Source organism: Pteropus alecto, unplaced genomic scaffold, assembly GCF_000325575.1.
Source record: "Pteropus alecto unplaced genomic scaffold, ASM32557v1 scaffold3, whole genome shotgun sequence".
Classification (NCBI taxonomy): Eukaryota; Metazoa; Chordata; class Mammalia; order Chiroptera; family Pteropodidae; genus Pteropus; species Pteropus alecto.
The window spans coordinates 6035761-6041314 of NW_006442484.1; the positions used below are offsets into that span (position 1 = coordinate 6035761).

At 39.8% G+C, this 5554-nt stretch overlaps 1 long non-coding RNA gene across 2 annotated transcripts in view; it reads left to right on the plus strand.

The window, feature by feature from the left end:
- The window catches only part of LOC112470259, a 6255-nt gene extending 3025 nt beyond the window's left edge, over window positions 1-3230 (plus strand). The window contains exons 3-4 of one of the 2 annotated variants that reach the window (XR_003042904.1): window positions 263-682; window positions 3074-3230. This is a non-coding gene — a long non-coding RNA (uncharacterized LOC112470259). Of the gene's footprint in view, window positions 1-262; window positions 1032-3073 lie in introns of those variants that run through there. The other variant, XR_003042903.1, reaches the window with a different exon arrangement.
- Window positions 3231-5554: the final 2324 nt, after the last annotated feature.

Consider the following 5554-nt stretch of genomic DNA (forward strand, 5'->3'; position numbering starts at 1 on the left):
TGCTGTTTTTAGAACACAGACTCTAAGGAGACAGAAAAAGTAAACTGTCCCTCCCTTCCTTGGCCATATTTTAATGACCCTATTCATATCTACCCCAGGAAATGTGGGGAATCATTTCATGTTACTGGAATATTAGCAGTGTCGGCTGATTACTTCATTACAAGCTTGTCTATGTTGGTTTCCTTGTGTTGTTAAGTTTGTGAAGAAGTTTAAACAAATCAACATTTTGGGATATTTCCTTTTTCTCTGTTTTCCTTCTCAGACCAGCTAAACTCCTGCTGGAATCCAGGCACTCCCATAACCATTCCTGGCTTATTTTGGCAAGAAAGTGGCTGTCGAGTTGAAGACGGAATGTTTTTGGTTTGAGGAGAGGCTGTAGTAGACACCATGCCTTAATCTCTAGATGATCAGAAGCATGGGCTCTGGAAAAAAACAACAGAAGGTTTGGAGCAGAGGCAAACTGGAATAGCAGAGAAAGCCTTCATCTGAGCATTGGGACACCAGTTCCTAGTCCCAGATCTAATACTAAATGTACGAATTTGGGCTAGTCTCAGTCCATTCCATCAGCAGCTTTCTGTGCGCCAGACGCTGTGTTAAGTTACATAACACCACAATGAGAGAGACTGATGGGATCCTTCCCTTCATGAAACTTAATGTTTCATTGATAACCACAAACAAATATGTAAGTACAAACTGGGTGAAGAAGAAATAGAGTTCTCTAAGACCTTATGATTGGTGACCTGTGTTAGCATGGGAGGCAGGGGTGGTGGGCCCAGGGAAGGCCTTCCTGTGAGGTTGCACTGATGTGAGGAAGGAATGAAGGACAGACAACAAAAGAAAAAATTAGACCAATGGAACTACAATAAACTAAAAGTCTTCTGCACAGCAATATAAACAATCAGAAGAGTGAAAAGGCATCCTGTGGAATGGGAGGCAATTATTTGTAAACCATACATCTGATAAGGGGTTAATTTCCAAAATATGTAAGGAACTCCTAAAACTCAACAGCAAAAAAAAGAAAGAAAGAAAAGAAAATGACCTGATTTAAAAATGGGCAAAGGATTTGAATAGATATTTCTCCAAAGAAGAAATACAAATGGCCAACAAATATATAAAAAGATGCTTGACATTGTTAATCTTGAGGGAAATGCAAATCAAAATCACAATGATATGTCACCTCACATCGGTTAGAATGTCTACTCTCAAAAAAGAAAAGATAAATGTTGGTGAGGTTGTGGAAAAATTGGAATCCTGTACACTGCTGGCTGGAATGTAAAATGGTTTTGCCATTATGGAAAACAGTATGGAGCTTCCTCAAAAAATTAAAAATAGAATATAATCTAGCCATCCCACTTCTGGGTATATATCCAAAAAATTCAAACCAAGATTTCAAAGAGATACCTGCACTCGCATGTTCATTGCAACATTATCCACAATAACCAAGGTATGGAAACAGTCTAAATGTACATCATCAGATGAATGGATAAAGAAAATGTGATAGATATATATATATCTAAAGAGCATGTGGGGGCTGAAATGGTGCTGAGGCTGTTTTTGGAAACGGTCACACAAAGCTAACGCAAGACACCAGGAAGACTAGCCCACCAGGTGTGTTGTGGCTTGGCTACAAAGCCCAGTAGCAAGCACTTAGGAACGTTAGGAAGAAGTGAGAGACCCAGTCCCTAACCTCAAGGATTCCACATTCTCATCAAGAGATACACAAATTTGGCCACAATTAAAGGACACAAAATGACATCCTAAGTGAGGAGTGGTCTGTGCTAAAGGGAGCTGGTGGTAGACAAAACAGCCAGTCAGAGACCAAGGAGGAGAGACAGTGAGGGCACCAGAAAAAGAAGGGCCAATCCCCTGCGGTGGATTGTTCATGTATTAAAATTTTAGGGCTCCTGAAATGGCCTCAGTCTCCCCTCCCCTCCATCCCAGTATCTCTGGGATCTCTGGGATCAATAATGTTGTAAAGTTTAGAGCCACTCCTATGATTTCAATCTGTGTCTGTTATCACGGTGCAGATACGCTTGGGAGGACTCAGAGAAATTTCCTAGAGGATACTCCTCACTGCTGTGAGTAAATTTATCCGATTTTTTCCAAAGAACAAGTTTATATAGAAGGGGTAAGAAACATAAAGATGGCACCTGAGGGGGCACTTCTAGGGGACAAGTGCACAAGGAGAATGTCAGGCAGGTCAAAGACCAACAAGCATTTTCTAATGTGCAGCCCAAATCTGCATCCCTCCCCCAGACAATGTTGTCGCATAATGCAATGGGGAGATGCACATGGTGGGTGTGTGCAGTTGGAAGATGTTAGGAATCCCTCCCCACAGAAGCAACCAGTGAAAACCTTTTTCCTAGAGGACACAGCTGGGAGAGATTCAAGTGCTGAAGGACCAAAATCCTGGCAAATGAATTCATTCATGCATGCATACATGCATGCATTCATGCATTCTTACATCAATTTGTCCTTGTTGAGCTCCTACCGTGTTCCATGCACTTTAGGGATAAAAAGATGAATGAGATACAGCCCTTCCCTTCCTCCACCCGCTAGTCCCAGCTGGGTGATACTCCCACAGGCCCCTGTGTCAGCTTAGAGTAGTAAGCTCTGAAGGCGCTTGCCATGTCCAGGACAGGTTGAAAAAGGAAGGAGGAAGATCATGGGACATTTAGTGCAGCCATCTTTGGGATGGGAGTGGAGGTGGCAAAATCAGCAGGGCTTAGAGAGCTAATGAGTGTTTTTCAGGCTTTCTCCCCATCAGGGCCAGTCCTCTCAAGAACTTTTTTCAAGATATGTTGTGGAGTTCTTAACCCACCTGAAATAGACAGCATCATCTCACAGCCACCGAGTCTAAGAAATATCAGTAGTTCTCACCAATCACATAATAATGAAAGACATTATTTGAAGACGGTTTAAAAGAAATTATTAAAGACATCTAATTAAAATATGATGAAACTATATTATAAGAAATTATAAGATACTGAATTGACCTACAAATTGATCTTAAGGATAGCCACTCCCTGCTCATAGTATATGAAATGTAACTTGAATTTGTCACTTCTTTTAGGAGTTACCAGGAAGCAATAGAGAACAGTGTGGAAGATAACCAGATTCTAAGACATTCATTTCCTTGGGTTCTATGCATTCCATTCATTGTATCCAGCAGAAGGAAGATAATATGGAAGTCACTTATGAACTGCATTAAAAGAACGTTTAAAACTGAATCTTCCCCAAATGTGTGTAATTTCTCTCCTTTGACACCTCTTCTGTGATCTACTATTTTATCAATGTTTCAACTTGTCTTTTTTAATTTTTGGTGTCAGAAGTTTGTGCCTGGGTTATTTGGTGAGCCTTGTTTTGCCAGAAATCAGCTGGAGAGAGGCAGGGTCCCACTGCCTTTGAAAAATTTAAAGAAAGAGATAGTTTGGGGGGCCCCCTGTCAGGTCTCATAGTGGAGGGCGTCAGAAATGTGGAAACAGGAACCTGGTTCATGAAGGCCAGAGTTGGTGAGGTGAGTAGCTAAGACTAGCCCACGTGGGAGTATTGGATAGTAGATTTTCTCCACAAATTAACATACAAATAAAAAGTTTTCATGTAGATAAGCAAAACTTGTGAGAAGATAAAATGGAAGATAACAAAGATTATAATAGCAAAGAAAAAGAAAGAATAAACCATCAAAGTTTAAAAATAAAGATATATCCAAAATCTGTATGGGAAAAACTATAAAACACAAAACACAGGAGAGTGGACTTGAACAAATGGAAAGATATGTGTCCTTGGTTAGGAAAATTTAGCATCCCAAAGGAGTTAGCTCTTTCTAGGTTAATGTGTAAATTATTGCAATTCAAATAAAAATACCATATTTTCTTGGGGCAGGGATAACAGAACTAGATAAGTTAACAATTATAAAGTTCATTTAGGTGAAGCCAGAAAATAACCAGAAAAAACCATGAAAAAGAAAAGCAATTGTTGGAGGGGGTGGGGGCAGGCAGTCCTATCAGACATTGAAACATAAAGCCTTTATAATTAAAACACCTTGGCATTGATAAGTGACTAAAAAAGATAGACCAATGAAATGGAATACAAAATCCAGAAATAGACCTACACTATGTATGGAAATTTTAATTTTGATAAAGGTGGCATCATGAATGAGTGCGTGAAAGATGTGCTTTTTGCTAAGTTGTATTGGGATACATAGAAATTAAAACTGGACCAAGATAGCATTTCTCACCTGGCAGACTGACAAAAACCCAAAGCTTAACAATATACTATGACAGTAAGGCTGCAGGGAAACAGACATTCTCAAACATTGCTGGTGGAAATGCAAAACGGAAGACCCCTAGAGAGGGAAATTTGGAATATTTAGCAAAATCACATATTTATTTATCCCTTTGACCTACACATCTCACTTCCAGGTATCTATCTCAAACACAATACAAAAAGGCATATGTAGAAGACTATTAATAGCAGCAGTTTTGGTAATGTCAAAAAACTGGAAACAACCCAAATATCTTTATGTGAGGGCATACTGAATGAACTATAGTATATCCTCCCAATGGAGTATTACGCAGCTATAAGAAAGAATGAGGAGCATTTTTTAAGCTATGGTTTGTATTGTTATGTGAAAGAAGCAAGGTAGGGCAAGTGTGTCTGGTATACTAGTGTTTACCTTAAAATGAGTGATATAAATATGTGCTCACATGCACATATATAAGATTTATTTATGTTTTTTATGGTTTATCTAATTAATATACATCATCTGTATATTCCATAATGTTTTAAAATTAAGGAATAAGATGGAGGGGACAGAGATGGAAGCTTGCGATATTGTGATTTGTAAGAAAAATATATTTGGTCATTCAGAGGACCAATATACATTTCTCACATATATTTGGTCTCCAGCCACAATTCCTGCCTGGAATTCCCTTAAATGTTGAGAGTGAAAAATGTATCTTTTAAGTTAATGAGGTTACTTTTAGAAAGTCCCTGAGGATAGGTGCTGGTTGCCGAGAAAGCCAACCACGTGACTAGAAGGTTGGAACTTTTAGTCCTCCCATTCACTTTCGGTGGGTGGGTAAAGGGGCTGGAGGTTGAATCAATTGCCAGCAGCCAGTGATTTAATCAACCCTACCACGTAATGAAGCCTCCATAGAATCTCAAAAGGACAGGGTTCAGAGAGCTTCCGGGTTGGTTAACGTGGGCAGATGTGAGGAGAGTGGAGCCAGGAGAGGGCATGGAAGCTCCACATATCTTGCCCTATGCATCTCTTCTATCCAGCTGTTTCTGAGTTATATGCTTTAATAATAAACTGATAATCTAGTAAGTTCTGTGAGCTGTTTTAGCAAATCAGTCGAACCCCAAGAAGGGGGTCATGGGACTCTGATTTATAGCCAGTTGGTAGGAAGTCCAGGTAACAACCTGGACTTGCAATTGGCATCCTAAGTTGGAGGGGGTCATTGGAATTTCCAATCTGTAGCCAGTTGGTCAGAAGCACAGGTAACAAGCTGGGCTTTCGACTGGCATCTGAAATTGGGAAGAGGCAGTTTTG